This window comes from Lutra lutra, chromosome 2 (genome assembly GCF_902655055.1).
Source record: "Lutra lutra chromosome 2, mLutLut1.2, whole genome shotgun sequence".
NCBI lineage: Eukaryota > Metazoa > Chordata > Mammalia > Carnivora > Mustelidae > Lutra > Lutra lutra.
Genome location: NC_062279.1, coordinates 205,293,038 through 205,310,095, shown reverse-complemented (window position 1 = coordinate 205,310,095; position 17,058 = coordinate 205,293,038). Strand labels below are relative to the sequence as shown.

General features: G+C 37.8%; 1 long non-coding RNA gene across 1 annotated transcript in view; it reads left to right on the top strand.

The window, feature by feature from the left end:
• Positions 1-1,731: 1,731 nt before the first annotated feature.
• LOC125093885 (uncharacterized) overlaps positions 1,732-17,058 on the top strand; it is a 100,334-nt gene continuing 85,007 nt past the window's right edge. Inside the window, exons 1-4 of the long non-coding RNA XR_007125362.1 lie at positions 1,732-1,849; positions 2,654-2,791; positions 7,800-7,824; positions 10,664-10,723. This is a non-coding gene — a long non-coding RNA (uncharacterized LOC125093885). The remainder of the gene's footprint in view (positions 1,850-2,653; positions 2,792-7,799; positions 7,825-10,663; positions 10,724-17,058) is intronic.

Below are 17,058 nucleotides of genomic sequence, written 5' to 3'. Positions count from 1 at the left end.
GCCCAGATAGTAGAGCCAAGAGCCATAGGGAATTATTCTTGGGCCTTAAAAACTATTGGAGAAACCTCCAACATTTTCCTTATTGGATTTCAGAATTGCTATGGGCAGTGACTCCTTTGTGTATCTCATTTTCCTCCCTCCTGGAGCAGGAGCATTTACAGTGATTACCCTATGCTTGCACTATCATTGTGTTTTGGGTGTATATGAAACAGATAACCATAGCTTTAGAGCTACAGATCTACAGATTGAGAGGAACTGTACTCAAAGGATGTGTTTAGGAGATATATCCAAGAGCCTCATCCATACCTGGATCTTACTTAGATGAGAAGATTATGGATTTTGATACCAATACACACAGCCCAGTAAATTATTCTCATTTATATTCTCATTTATTTAGTCACTTATTGAATGCTTACTGTTTACAAGTCTCTGAGTTACATTCAGGGTATTAAAAGTTAAATAAAACATGGTTCCTTACTTTAAGTTTTGTGGGAAAGACAGAGAGGTAAACCCAAAATACTACCATAGTGAAATGAGTACTACATAGTGATAAGCCCAGCATGCAATGGGAGCAGAACTCTAGCATCTAAATAAGGAAAGCCAGAGAAGGAGTTCTGATGAGGCAATAGCTGATCCAAGTACTAAAGGACAAGTAGAAGTTATTTGGGTTGAACTGTATGAAATTTCCATTCTTATAGTTCAGAAATGATTGATTATTGGTAATTTATTATGGTACAACCTTATAGGAAGGTGAGGAGTGTTATAAGCAGAGGACTTCCAGTTGAATATAATAAATTGAGCACAAATATGTTTATTCACACTTGAACTTTTTTCTTAGGATGAGTTAATTGTTTTATCTGTTATTGTATAAGTTACTAGCTCAGGAGTCTGAGATATTTCCTGTGAAGACCCTGAAGCAAACATTGAGTGAAATAGTCCAGAGCCCTAAATGGGTTAATTTGTCCATCTCTATTAACACCACTCTGATGTTGATAGGAGACAGCTGGGTTCTCTCTATATGAACAGGTGACACATTTGTCCTGGAAGGGAGAACAATTCCAAGGAAAATCAACCACCACAGGGAAACTGATGAATATGCCATTTCAAAAAAATCTAACACATTATCACATCTTATGATCATTAGCCAACTTCCAATAATTCCATCCTTAGTATGATTGTGAGGACACTGAAGGTGGATGAAATGTTGATCATTGAGTCTCACCAGTTTTGTTTTTCTTTTTTTTAAAGATTTTCTTTATTTATTTCACAGACAGAGATCACAAGTAGGCAGAGAAAGAGAGAGAGAGGAGGAAGCAGGCTCTCTGCCGAGCAGAGAGCCTGATGCGGGGCTTGATCCCAGGACCCTGGGATCATGATCTGAGTGGAAGGCAGAGGCTTCAACCCACTGAGCCACCCAGGCGCCCCCAGTTTTGTTTTTCTTAAGAATATGAATCACAAATGGCTTTTCACTAATGCTACTTTTAGAGTGTCTTTATATAATTTTCATTGAATATTTTGACTCTTTACCCTGCTATTGCTTGGTTTGACTTAAGAAAACTGTAATGAACACACTGGGTTTTGTTTGTTCATTTGATTTTGTGTGTTTCTTGGGAGTAGTTAAATGAAAATGGGGAATTTCATTAAAAAAAAAAACAGGGATGGGTTTTTGCTTCCTCTTTTGCTTCTGCAGGGATCAAGAGGACATATACACAACAAAAGGGAGCCATATAACTAGAATGTTTGGAACTACTGACTAAGAGGAAGAAAAACTGTAACTACCTTGCTTCTCTGGGGAGGAATGATTCTCAGCACCCTGGGTGATGAACTTAAAGGTTTCAAGGCTGAAGAGGTCTTTCTTTTTCTCACATTTTAAACAATCTCAACTTTATTTGCCCAGAGTGTTCAATTCCAATATTGCAGTAGAAATGTCTGAAAAACTGTCAACACTTGATTTTAGATCAAGCATCCTGGCTGATTCCCAGCCTGAAACATAAAGGGTCCTACATGGCATAGGCCTCAGGTCACATGGGAAATCACAGAAAAAGGCAGCCTGGTTGAAGGAGGGGAAGGGAGCTGCCCAGGCCTGTTCTGGGTCCAATCCTGGCCTTACTCTATTGTGGTGGGACCTACCCTCTAACAGAGACTGGAAATCTGAAAATCCCACTGAAATGACATTAAAGAAATTTTTAAAAGGGAAAAATCCAGGAGCAGAGATACCAAGAGAAAAAGGACATATATATGGTTATATAACAAATGGACAAGTGGTAATTAACTTAGTGGACCAGAGTAAGTAGAATCCTCTTTGAAAGTAAAGGAAACTCAGAAGAGGAATAACTCATTCCATAAAACTCACATAATAGACATGAAAAAGTATTCACATCAAGGATATTTCTGAACTTTGTATCAAATAGGAGATATTTAAACCTCTCAGAGATTGAAAAGAAAAAGAGCAGAGATTATATACAATTGATCAGTAATTAGAATCATATCAAATTTGTTCATACCAATGCTGAAGGCTAGAATTTGAAAGAGCAATGTCTTTTAACTTCTGAGGAAAATAATTCCAACCTATATTTTGATACAGACACAAAGAAAGGTATAATTAAGCAATTTTTAGATATCAATGTCTCAAAAAGTTTCCCTTTCTTTTTAGAAAGCTATTGTAGGATATGCTCCAACAAAAGAAAGGATTAGCCAGTGGATCCAACATGGGAAGAGGTAAAGGAAGATTTTAGGATGACAACTGCACCAACCAGCCTAGATTCGAACAGGAATGAAAAGATCAGGACAGGTGTATCAAAGAAAAAGATGAAACTGACTGATTATCAGACACATTTGAAGTTATTGGAAAGAAATTCTTTTTTTAGGGATTTTGAAGATTAATAAATGATAAGTACAGAGAAAACAAACAAATTAAAAACAAGACAATTATTAAATCTGGGGAAAATAAACAGGACAGAGACTGTCATCAAAGTATCTACATGGACCTTCTGTGATGAATACTTAAAGTCAGAATAATATTAACACTAAATGTTGAGCTAACCATACATTATAACTAGAAGAATCAAGGTACTGGAAATCATGTATGTATGTTATATAGCTAAATCCTTAACATATACAGTTGGAAGTCCATAAATAATTAATAATACCAAACCTGAAAAAAATTAAGAATAATATAAGCATGTAATTTAGAAATATGGAGCCAAATAAAAGAAGACATAATAAAAGAATAAATTTTGGTTGTTTCTGGGTATTAAGAGTCAGGAGGGAGAAACTTACATAAGTCTTGTAGAACTGTTTCACTCTTCCAAACCAAGTACATTTTTTAAATTTTGAAAATAAAACAAGGATAATTCTAATCAGAAGGAACAGGCTTGCTTAAAATATTCTAACTCCTCTAGGGAGTTGTAGAGTTGTATCATGGCTTTAATGGAGGTTGGATGAGGGAGAATTACAGGAGATGGCAAAGTCAGGAGACCCAGCTTGTAGGGCCATATGATGAGCCAAATACTTTGACCTTAAACTTGAAAGATATAAAGGAGATACCAAAAGATCTTAAACTTGGGAATGGCATGGTCGTGGTTATTTTAGAAAGTTCAGTCATGAAAGGTCAATGAAAGAAAAGTGATTCTATTGCCTCCATGCTCCTTATAGACAATGTACAGTGCTTGGGAGAGGAGATTCGTTAGGATGTGAATATCTGAGTGTCCTCAGAATGTGATTGTTCAGAGGTTGGCTGGGTGGACTAGTGCTATGAAAAGGACCAACACTAAGTTCTCTCCTGTGGGAAGTTTACAAAAACTTCTAAAAACTTGTAAAATCATGCAAGGAGATTCTGCTCCCTGGTTGCAAAGCTCTGAAACAGGTAGGATGTCACAATGGGAGCCAGAGGGAAAATGGTACTCTCAAGACAAGAGTTACATGCTCCAACAACTGAGCAGGCCAGGTGCCCCTACAATGTACTTGTTGCCTAGGAGACCTGCCATTCTATTCCCAGCATTTCTACTCTCTGGGCTCCATCTCTGCACAACACAGTTTCATAGGTCCCCATGCCTTTGTTCAAGCTCTCCCCTCCACTCGAAGTCATTTCCCCTTCTATTCACATATACAAACACTGCTTATTTTTCAAAACGCAGCAGATTTTCCCTCGTCCAGCCAGTAAGAGTCAAGCCCTCCTCTCTCAATCCTGCTGTCACAGCTCTTGTATTACGTCAGGCAATATAGTTACCTACCAGTGAGACGATGAGCAGCTTAAGAGTAGAGACTATGTTTCACTCATTTCTGTTTCCCCTTACAGTTCAGTGAGTAGGAGCTCAGTAATGCTTGGCTGAGATCTCCAAGGGCATTTGAACTTCATTTATATGATTTGCTCTAGTCCTCAATTCCCCATGGAAGCTGCCCTTGGCTGCCTTAAATGGGCGAGTCAGATTTACTGCTGCTGCTTCAATGGGGAAAGATGGCTGAAAAGGTGGGCAGGTGCCTTCAAACTCTTCAGCATAATGTCTTTAGAATCTTGGAAGAAACAGAGATGCTGAAGTGTGGAAGAAGTAGGGAAGGAGTAGCTATGGCTGCCTAGGCTGGCCTATTCAAAACCAGTCATTTCACTGTTTTTTGTTGTTGTTGTTGTTGTTGTTTGTTTGTTTGTTTTTAAACCACACATTCCCTTTATATCAAATTGACTGATTTTCAGTCCTGCCCCCCCGTGGTTCCAGGAAACACCTACAAAGCAATGAATCATCATTATACGCTGTTGTATTAGAAATATTCTATTTCCCAACAATATAATTATCTGAAAATCAGGAAAAGATTCTAAAGCTAAGTCATTGTATTGAGGAAAGTAGGAATGAAGGAGAAATTCTGGACCAGTCTTAATTACATTAAAGTAGAATTCACTTACTCAGAGGTGTGATTTTTACAGGCCCTTGCCCAAAGTCTCTCTATATCCTTGATCTAGATTTGATTTTAGATTTTTATGTGATGATAATAAAATGTTAATAAAAATACCCAATATCTGGAAGATAGAGCTTTATACTTTATACCATTCTATTAATTTGAACATGCTTTGAAGTGAAGTGGAACATATTTCATAGAATCTTTCATTGGGAGTACTTTATTTCATTCAGAAGATGTTTCCTTATAAGCCAGTTGGGATAGAAACAAAGATTTGATCTTGGATATCAGCCCTTTGTACTGTCATTTGCAAATATCTTCTTCCATTCTGTGGGTTGCTTCCTTGTTTTGTTGACTGTTTCCTTTGCTGTGCAGAAGCTTTTGATCTTGATGAAGTTCCAAAAGTTCACTTTTGTTTTTGTTTCCTTTTGCCTTTAGAGACATATCTTGAAAGAAGTTGTTGGGCGGATGTTGAAGAGGTTACTGCCTATGTTCTCCTCTAGGATTTTGATAGATTTCTGCCTCACATTGAGGTCTTTTATCCATTTCGAGTTTATCTTTGTGTATAGTGTAAGAGAATGGTGGAGTTTCATTCTTCCATACATAGCTGTCCAATTTTCCCAGCACCTTTTATTGAAGAGACTGTCTTTTTTCCACTGGATACTTTGTATCCAGTGATAGTCTTTGTTGAAGACTATTTGACCATAGAGTTGAAGGTCCATATCTGGGCTCTCTACTCTGTTCCACTGGTCTGTGTGTCTATTTTTGTGCCAGTACCATACTGTCTTGGTGATCACAGCTTTGTAGTAGAACTTAAAATCAGGCAATGTGATGGCCCCAGTTTTGTTTTTCTTTTTCAACATTTCCTTAGCAATTTGGGGTCTCTTCTGGTTCCTAAATTTTAGGGTTGTTTGTTCCAGATCTTTGAAAAATGCTGAACAAAACAGATAATCATGTCAAAAAATGAGCAGAAGACATGAACAGACAATTCTCCAAAGAAGACATACAAATGGCTAATAGACACATGAAAAAATGGTCATCATCATTAGCTATCAGGGAAATTCGAATCAAAACCACATTGCAATAACACCTTACACAAGTTAAAATGGCCTAAATTAACAAGACAGGAAACAAGATGTGTTGGAGAGTATGTGGAGAAAGGGGAACCCTCCTACACTGTTGGTGGGAATGCAAGTTGGTGTAGCCACTTTGGAAAACAGTATGGAGACTCCTTAAGAAATTAAAAATAGAGCTTCTCTATGACCTGTAATTTCACTACTGGGTATTTACCACAAAGATACAGATGTAATGAAAAGAAGGGCCATCTGTACCCCAATGTTCATAGCAGCAATGGCCACAGTCACCAAACTGTGGAAAGAACCAAGATGCCCTTCAACAGATGAATGGATAAAGAATACGTGGTCCATATATACAATGGAGTATTATGCTTCCATCAGAAAGGATGAATACCCAACTTTTGTATCAACATGAATGAGATTGGAAGAGATTATGCTAAATAAAAGAAATCAAGCAGAGAGAGTCAATTATCATATGGTTTTGCTTACTTGTGAAGCATAAGGAATAACATGGAGTACATAGGGAGATGGAGAGGAGAAGTGAGTTGAGGGAAATTGGAGGGGGAGATGAAGTATGAGAGACTGTAGACTCTGAGAAAGAAAGTGAGGGTTTTGGAGGGGAGGTGTGTGGGGGGTTGAGTGAGCCTGGTGGTGGGTATTATGGAGGGCACATATTGCATGGAGCACTGAGTGTGGTGCATAAACAATGAATTTTGGAACACAGAAAAGAAATAAAGAAAGAAACAAAGATTTGTAAAAGTCTCAAGTGTAGACAGAGCTTCCTATTGCAGAACAAGTGGAGAACTTTTTCTAATTGTACTAAGACTCAAAAATAGCAGTAAGTAGAATCAGAAGCAGAGAGAAAATGAAGCCAGGATCAGATACATTGCCTGAGGTTTGGCTTCTATGCAAATGTACTTGTTTAATCAATCTTTAGAAATTTACACTTGGAATTTTTGGCACATTAAACATGTGTCTCCTGCTCTGAAGTTTAAGTTAATCAAGACTCAGAAACAATGCAATTTTTATAACTAATTTCATGTGCTATAATCAAATAATTGGATGTGTTTTGGGGATTTATCTACTTACTCAAAGGTTTATATGTGTGAAGGTAGCTGCACTAGGTGTGAAAATGTGAAGACTATTTTCTTCTAGGTCAATGAAATTTTAAAGGCAGCAGCGATAGATTTTATCACCAAAATGAAAATCCATTTCACTGAGGACACAGAGAAAATGTGGAAGAAGTTTACCTTGGAAATGGGAATTGCGAAACAGCCTGTATGGTTCATCAAGTTGAAGTCTAGGATGATCATGTCAATGTAGTGTAACAGAATATTGGAAATACATATTACCTTAGTGAGCTAGGATTAATTTTGATCCTGCACATCTGGCCTATGACATCCATTAACAACATGCTGCCTGTGATGTAAATCAGATCCCAGGGCTCACAATGCATATCCATAGTGGGGAATAGCAGACACCTGTTGTTTGCACAGCACCTTTCTTTCTGGGAAGCCATCTTGCTCACACACCTTTATCACCTCTTCAGTCCTCTTGAACTCAGCTGTCTCTGGTTCTGGTTCTGTGTGGATTCCAACTGACTTCACATGGGAGCAATTTGACAGTGCCTCACTTTTCTGCTTACAACACGCTCTTCTTGCCTTTCATCCTTGAGTTCCGTAGCACAAATAAAATTCCTAAATGTTTTATCAGCTATAACTGAGAGTACTGGCTAACGCAAGGGAGAAGATGTAGAGTGTCAGCTCCATTAAAAATGTTATTGTAATCCTCATCCAAATCTCAGAAGTTGATATGATTCATTCTATTTTCTAGATGGAGAAACTAAGAATCAGCAAAGGTAAGTAGCTGGGCCAAGGTCATGTGGCTCTTAAATAATAGAACTAGAATTTCAACTAGGTCCACCTGATTCTTAACTTACTATTTTTTAAAAAAAATTTATTTTTAAATTTCTTTTCAGTGTTCCAGAATTCATTGTTTATGCACCACACACAGTGCTCCATGCAATATGTGATTATTATTTACACATAGCTTGTTGCCTCTCAAATACTGATAATATAATGGCTGAAATTGAATGCATTGGGTTTTTTAAAAGTTAGGATAAAGCCATTATCTAACTTAATAAAATTCAACTTTAAAAGGAGCAAAGAGTAGGCCTATAGAAACACAAAAACCACACACACAAAAAATGTGTAATGGGAGCAAGAATGGAGAAGTGAAAGTGTAGTGAGAGTCAGGAAACATGAATTTTAACTCTGATCCTGCCACTAATTGGCTATGTAGTCTTAGGTCAGTCCCTTAAAGTCATAGAATTCAGAACAGAAAGAAACCTCAGATTACCTTTCGTTCTGTATGCTAGCTTACCTCTTAGGAAAATTTACCCCAAGTGTTTCCATCAAGTTTGGTCAGCATTGTGGCAGAGGGTGCTGTTATCTCTTAGAAATATTAGTGCCCAGGGTGATTGATCTTAGAAGACCATTTGTGCTCTCCTACCTCTCTGTGACCACATTGCAATCTTTCCCCCATTAACCTCCTTCTACTCTCAGGTTACTCAATTGTGCAGTTCTGTACCTATGGGAAAATTTTTCTTGAGTCCATTTGACAAATACTAATTCAGACTTCCTTTTCATGCTTTTATTTCCCCAAGTTAGTTATGTTGCATAAGGCCATTTAGATACATTAACAAGAAGTAGAATAGCAAACACCTATACAGTTTCACTGTGTGCTACAACTGTTTGTGAGTGCATATAACATAATAATATGTTAATAATTATATTATTATAAAATATATATTCATGCTTTTATCCTCATAACAACCTTATGAGGACAGTGCTATTATTGCACCGATTTTGTGGGCTAGGAAACCAAGATATGGAGAGGTTACTTGCTTAAGATGGTAAGCTGGGAAGTAGTCAGAGTCTCCCTTTTGGCTGTACCAAGGATATTCTGTGGGGCTTAGCTTTTTTAGGCCTTAGTTCTAATATGTGAAATGGGATGAAAACAAAATTTTGTGTTTTCTCTGGTGCATTTACTGTGGTGCATGAAGTATGTAATTCATTCTGCATTGTCTCCAATATTTATTTTTTGAATTAAGCTTTCTTGGAAATTCTCTCTCACTATTTTGTAATCTGTAGGCAAACCAGTGGGCAAAGTGGGAATGATGGAGACACTTCAAGGACTAGGTCCTCAAACTTAATCAATTAATTAATTAGGGTTGTGTGTCTTCCTCTTTGTTTTCTATTCCAACATTAGGCTCAGATGACAGAAAGAACACTGAATGATGAAGACACCATAAATCATTTTTGGCCTTGTCTTTACTCTGACATCTACTAGGATATGACCTTGGCAAGGCTATTACCCAGCTTGGATTTTACTCTTTCTTCATCTGGAGAGGGGGATTAATTTGGTTAGATGATTCCTGCTACTTGTTCTGACTCTGAGAACAGAGTGGTTTTGAATCTGTGGTTCGGTCATCTTTTCTTTTCTTCTTTTTTCTTTTTTTTAAGATTTTATTTATTTATTTGACAGAGAGAGAGATCACAAGTAGGCAGAGAGGCAGGCAGAAAGAGAGGGGGAAGCAGGCTCCCTGCTGAGCAGAGAGCCCAATGTGGGGCTCCATCCTAGGACCCTGAGACCATGACCTGAGCTGAAGGCAGAGGCTTAACCCACTGAGCCGCCCAGGCGCTCCACCGTCATCTTTTCTTTACCACATTTAAGATTGGACATACTTCAGTTTCTAAAGAGAAAGTTTAATAAGGGGAAGAAAACATTTCTTAGGATAGGGTGAGCCCAAGATGAAAAAGTAATAGCTTGTTTGAAATCACATATTCCCGAGCACACTGTAGTATGTTTACTTTCATTTTTCTCCCCCATACAAGGAAGGACTCCAGTGGAAAAAATCCCTATCTAGAACAAACACTGTTCATAGAGCTCATGTTGAAACTTAAAGGAGAAAGTTCTGATTAGAGAGCTATTTTGCCATTGTCTCAATAATCCAGAACAACAGTATATTGTCATGCAAGGTCCTTCATGGCAAAGAGAGGACTTTGAGGTTTCTTTTGTTCTTCATGGGGAAACTGGAATCAATAGTTACTGTCAAACAGGAGTGAAATATTAATAATTACTGCTGAACATGGACCAAATATGTGGTGGTCAAATCTTAAGATTCACAGAGTAGCTTATTTTGTTTAGTTTCTCAAAGAATGAACATACAAATTAGAAATATGTTTTTCCAGACAAGTCTCATCTAAGACCATTTTGTTCCTGTTTTTAAGAACCAGTTCTCAGGGAAGAGACACAACTTTTCACCAACGGCATAAACACAAAGGCTGTGGAATTTAATTTCCCTGGGTGTTAATTTAAAAATCTCTTAGTCCTTCAAGTAATAATGTTAACTACCCACATGAAAAATTGGTTATTTGACCTTCAAGGTCAGGACGGGTGCAATGAGGAGAGGATAGGGAACTTACAATTGGGTGATTTGAGGTGGAAATGATGCCAGTCAAACTACCATCTGAGGATAAAGGCAAATGAAGCCTTGGAGCACTCCTAATCTGAAAATTCTATTAAAAGTCTTTGGAAGCCTTTCCAATGATTTGGGGCAACTTGAGGGTAGGCCTTATGATTCGCAACCTGAAAAGACCTTATAAACCATTTATTTGAATTCTATTATTTTACAGAAAAAATTGCAGCAGAAGAGACTGAGGAGACTTAGGCCCTACACAAATCAACCTGTTGAGGTACAGCCCTATCATGTCTCTTTTTGCCTCCTGCACCAAGGGTTGTTTCAAATCTCTATTTTCTCCAAGCTCCTGAGCATACCAACACCCCCTTCACTCTCAACAAATGAATGGGCTTCCATCTCACAGAAAAAATAGAAACTGTAAGACAAAAACTTTCTCGACTTCTTGCTGCCAGTTCTGAATTGACACTTCTGCTCCTTTCCTCCTGCAAGAGAAGAGGAGGCCCCCTACTGTTGGAGGCTAATATCTTTGCCTATGTTGTGTTGCCATGTTCTCAGAATTGCCATGAGCTGTCAATTGCCATCTAGGGATCTTGGTCAATTGAGTATACCCTCACTCTGCTGTGTCCTCAATCTCTCTCTCTCTCTCTCTCTCATTCTCTCTCTGTTGGCTTTTCTGCATTCAAGGAGACTTCAACTTTATCAGTATGTTTTATTCCTTTTAGTAAAAAGAAAAAAAATTAAGTTAAATATATTGAGATTTGTTGCTTCTTGTGGCAGGTACATGGGAGTTTATTATTTTCATCTCTACCCTTTATATCAACATTTTTTTTTTACTCCAAAAAAGCAAAAAAACTGTGAGCAGTATTATGGGTTCAGTAAAGATCAGAGACTATAGCTGCAAAATAATATCTGTCTGCAGGGATTAGACACAGCTACTGTTCCTCTAATTTTCACACTGAAGGAAGTTTTGGGTCCTGCTGATTGAAGTTTAAAAAAAAAAAAGGAAAAAGAAAGAGAAAACTGAATCAGAGAGAGTGTTCTGTTTACATTTGAGTAGGGGACTTCCAGAACTCCATTTTGGCAGTTGTGGGATGATTTAATTATAGGTGGTCCAAAAAAGCTGGCTGGAAGTGATCTTTTGGAATTTTAAAAACCTTTTCAGCAATGTTACTAAGAACATTCTCAACCAGTATAAAAACACAAAAAATATCAAAGTTTATCCATTTATTGGATTCTCAAATACCAATTGGCAACTAGTATGCAAGACAGAATCAATAAGAAGATGGATCTCCCCTTATCCTCAATGCTATTTGTTTTGCTCCACAAATAAGTGAAACCATATGATAATTGACTCTCTCTGCTGGAGAACAAGGGGGGATGGAGAGGAGAAGGGAGTTGAGGGAAATTGGAAGGGGAGGTGAACGAGGAGAGACTATGGACTCTGAAAAACAATTGGAGGGTTTTGAAGGAGCGGGGGGTGGGAGGTTGGGGGAACCAGGTGGTGGGTATTGGAGAGGGCATGGATTGCATCGAGCACTGGGTGTGGTGCAAAAACAATGAATACTGTTACGCTGAAAACAAATAAAAAATAATTTTTTAAAAAAAGAAGATGGATCAATTTTTTAAAAAAATTTCTGCTATTATATGATTTCTGATTTCTTAAGGAAAATTGCAACTGTTCTAGAAAAAATTTCTTACTTTCCTATTCCCAGATCCACAAAACCAGATCCTGTTTTTACCCATTTTTTCCTCCTTTATATTGAATAGAGTAACTGCCCTTCATCTCCATTCAAGGCCAATGCCTCCCCATGTGCCTAGGTCCTCCCCTTTTAACTCCTTTCTGTACCTGTGTTCCATGTCTTGCCTCTTCTCTGTCTTCAACCTTTGCCTCTCCTTTAGGTCATCCCCATAGCATTTAAACCTATTTCCATTTTTCTCTCTTTAAAAAAGAAACTTCTCCATTGATTTCACAATGACCTCTAGCACACCTCCAATCTCCTCTCTTACCTTCACAACCAAACTTCTTAAAAGGGAATTCCTTCCTTCCTTCCTTCCTTTTTCTTCATTTTTAAAAACGATTTTATTTATTTATCTGACAGAGAGATAGAAAGAGCAAAACTGGGCATAGTGGCAGTCTGAGGGAGAGGGAGAAACAGGCTCCCCACTCAGCAGGGAGCCCAATGCAGAGCTCCATCCCAGGACCCTGGGATCATGAGCTGAGCCAAAGGCAGACACTTAACTGAGCCACTAAGGGAATTTCTTAAGAAAAAAAACCCCAGTGAGTGTCTACTCTTGCTATCCACATTTCTCCAACCCCTCTCATTCCTCAATCTAGTCCATCAAGCCCTGACACCAGACCATGCCCCTGTTATGGTACCATTGACCTCAGTGTCAGGATATTGAGAGGTGAGAAGGGAGCAACTTTCTTCTTTGTTATCATTTCTCTAAGGAATTGGACAAAATATTAGGCAAATACCATAGTTTTTCTGGTTATTCTCAGGGATTAAGAAAGAATTTAATTTTTTAGGAGATTAAAATATTTATATTAGCTGGGACTGGAATTTCTTTTTCCCCAATCCAAATTAAAACTTCTCTTCTAGCTCAGGTTTGTTGTAAGTGGAAAATCTGTAGTGAAGAAGGGAGCATGGGCAGCTTTTGTAGTGTCTATCTTCTGAAACTTGTCTTCTACTTACAATACCTTTTTTGCCTCCTCCAGGGTTGGTGCACAAAAATTTTTCCCTGGGGCGCCTGGGTGGCTCAGTGGGTTAAGCCGCTGCCTTCGGCTCAGGTCATGATCTCAGGGTCCTGGGATCGAGCCCCGTATCGGGCTCTCTGCTCAGCAGGGAGCCTGCTCCCTCCTCTCTCTGCCTGCCTCTCTGCCTGCTTGTGATCTCTCTCTGTGTCAAATAAATAAATAAAATCTTTAAAAAAAATTTTTTTTCCCTGACTTGTGTAGTTGTAATCTGGCGTTGATGGTTATAAAAGGTACCTGCATCTTATGCATTTGAGAGGACATAGTCTAATCCTCATATGTTATATACTACACATATATACAGAACATACATACACACAACATACAACATACAACATACATTCAAACAACATACACATACACACAACTATGTGGGTCCCTAAAGATTATATACATAAAGAGGTTTCATATATATGTGTGCATATATATATATATGAGAAAAAGGGAGAGAGAGAACTTTATTTCAACAATAGTAATTTTAAAAACAATGTGATTAGTTTGGCTATTGTGGACATTGCTGCTATAAACATTAAGGTGCATGTGCCCCTTCAGATCACTATATTTGTATCTTTAGGGTAAATACCCAGTAGTGCAATTGCTGGGTTATAGGGTAGCTCTATTTTCAACTTTTTGAGGAACCTCCATACTGTTTTCCAGATGTCAAGTGATTTTGAGCACTTTTTCATGTGTCTGTTGGCCATTAGGATGTCTTCTTTGCAGAAATGTTTGTTCATGTCTTCTTCCCATTTCTTTGTTGGATTATTCATCTGTTGGGTGTTGAGTTTGATAAGTTCTTTATAGATTTTGGATACTAGCCCTTTATCTGATAGGTCATTTGCAAATATCTTCTTGCATTCCGTCAGTTGTCTTTTGGTTTTGTTGATGGTTTTCTTTGCTGTGCAAAAGCTTTTGATCTTGATGAAGTCCCAATGATATGATATTATGCCCTTGCTTCCCTTGCCTTTGGCGATGTTTCTAGGAAGAAGTTGCTGCAGCTGAGGTCGAAGAGGTTGCTGCCTGTGTTCTCAAGGACTTTGATGGATTCCTGTCTCTCAGTGAGGTCTTTCATCCATTTTGAGTCTATTTTTGTGTGTGGTGTAAGGAAATGGTCCAGTTTGATTTTTCTACATGGGGGTGTCCAATTTTCCCAACACCATTTGTTGAAGAGACTGTCTTTTTGCCATTGGACATTATTTTCCTCCTTTATCAGAGATTAGTTGACCATAGAGTTGAGGGTCCATTTCTGGGCTCTCTATTCTGTTCCATTGATCTATGTGTTTTTGTGCTAGTACCATACTGTCTTGATGATGACAGCTTTGTAACAGAGTTTAAAGTCTGGAGTTGTGATGCCACCAACTTTGGCTTTCTTTTTCAATATTGCTCTGGCTATTGGGGGTCTTTTCTGGTTCCATGTAAATTTTACGATTATTTGTTCCATATCTTTGAAAAATTGATGATATTTTGATAGGGATTGCATTAAATGTGTAGACTGCTTTAAGTAGCACAGACATTTTCACAATATTTGTTCTTCCAATCCATGAGCATGGAACGTTTTTCCATTTCTTTGTGTCTTCCTCAAATTCTTTCTTGAGTATTCTATAGTTTTTTGAGTACAGATTATTTGCTTTTTGGTTATATTTATTTCTATATATGTTATGGTTTGGGTGAAGTTGTAAATGGGATCAACTCTTTAATTTCTCTTTCTCTGTCTTGCTTTTGGTGTCTAGAAATGTAATTGATTTCTGTGCATTGATTTTATATCCTGACACTTCACTGAATTCCTGTATGAGTTCTAGCAGTTTTGGGGTGGAGTCTTTTGGGTTTTCCACATAAAGTATCATCTCTTCTGTAGAGTGAGAGTTTGACTTTTTTGCTGATTCAGATGCATCTTATTTCTTTTTATTGTCTGATAGCTGAGGCTAAGACTTCTGGTACTATGCTGAATGGCAGTGGTGACAGTGGACATCCCTGCCATGCTCCTGACCTTAGGGGAAAAGCTCTGTTTTTCCCCATTGAGAATGATAATCACTGTGGGTTTTTCATAGATGGCTTTTTATGATATTGAGGTGTGTACTCTCTATCCCTACACTGTGAAGAGTCTTAATCAAGAAAGGAGGCTGTACTTTGTCAAAAGCTTTTTCAGTATCTACTGAGAGTAGCATATAGTTCTTGTTCTTTCTTTTATTAATGTATTGTATCACATTGATTGATTTGCAGATGCTGAACCAACTTGGTAGCCCAGGAATAAATCCCACTTGGTCATGGTGAGTTATCCTTTTAACGTACTGTTGGATCCTATTGGCGAGTATTTTGGTGAGAATTTTTGCATCTGTGTTCATCAAGGATATTGGTCTGTAATTCTCTTTTTTGATGGGATCTTTGTCTGGTTTTGGGATCAAAGTACTGTTGGCTTCATAAAATGAGTTTGGAAGTTTTCCTTCCATTTCTACTTCTTGGAACAGTTTCAGGAGGATAGATATTAATTCTTCTTTAAATGTTTGGTAGAATTCCCCTGGGAAGCTGTCTGGCCCTAGGCTCTTGTTTGTTGGGAGATTTTTGATGACTGCGTCAATCTTCTTACTGGTTATGGGTCTGTTCAGGTTTTCTATTTCTTCCTGGTTCAATTTTCATAGTTTATTTTCTCTAGGAATGTATCAATTTCTTCCAGAATGTCAAATTTGCTGGCGTACAGCTGCTCATAATATATTCTTATAATTGTTTGTATTTCTTTGGTGTTGGTTGTGATTGCTCCTCTTTCATTCATGATTTTATTTATTTGGATCCTTTCTCTTTTCTTTTTGGTAAGTCTGGCCAGGAGTTTATCCATCTTATTAATTCTTCCAAAGAACCAGCTCCTAGTTTCATTGATCTGTTTGACTGTTCTTTGGTGTCTATTTTATTGATTTGTGCTCTGATCTTTATTATTTCTCTTCTTCTGCTGGGTTTAGGCTTTCTTTGCTGTTCTTTTTCCAGCTCCTTTAGTTGTGGCTTAGTTTGTGTACTTGAAACCTTTCTTGTTTCATGAGAAAGGCTTGTATGGCTATATACTTTCCTCTCAGGACCAGCTTTGCTGTGTCCCAAATATTTTGAACAGTTGTGTTTTCATTTTCATTTGTTTCCATGAATTTTTTCAATTCTTATTTAATTTCCTGGTTGTACCATTCATTCTTTAGTAGGATTCTCTTTTGCCTCCATGTATTTGAGTTCTTTCCAAATTTTCTCTTGTGATTAAGTTCTAGTTTCAAAGCATTGTGGTCTGCAAATATACAGGGAATGATCCCAGTCCTTTGGTACTGGTTGAGACCTGATTTGTGACCCAGGATGTGATCTATTCTGGAGAATGTTCCATGTGCACTAGAGAAGAATGTGTATTCTGTTGCTTTGGGATGGAATGTTCTGAATATATCTGTGATGTCTGTCTGGTCCAGTGCATCATTTAAGGCCTTTATTTTCTTGTTGATCTTTTGCTTAGATTATCTATACATTTCAGTGAGGGGGTTGTTAAAGTCCCCCACTCTTACTGTATTATTGTCAATGTATTTCTTTGATTTTGTTATTAACTGGTTTATATAATTGGCTGCTCCCATGTTAGGGGCATAGATATTTAAAATTGTTAGACCTTCTTGTTGGACAGACCCTTTATGTATGATATAGTGTCCTTCCTCATCTCTTATTATAGTCCTGTCTTTCAATTTAATTTATCTGATATAAGGATTGCCACTCCAGCTTTCTTTTGATGTCCATTAGCATGGTAAATTGTTTTCCACCCCCTCACTTTCAATCCGGAGGTGTCTTTGGGTCTAAAATGAGTTTCTTGCAGACAGCATATTGACGGGTCTTTTTTTTTTTTTTAAATC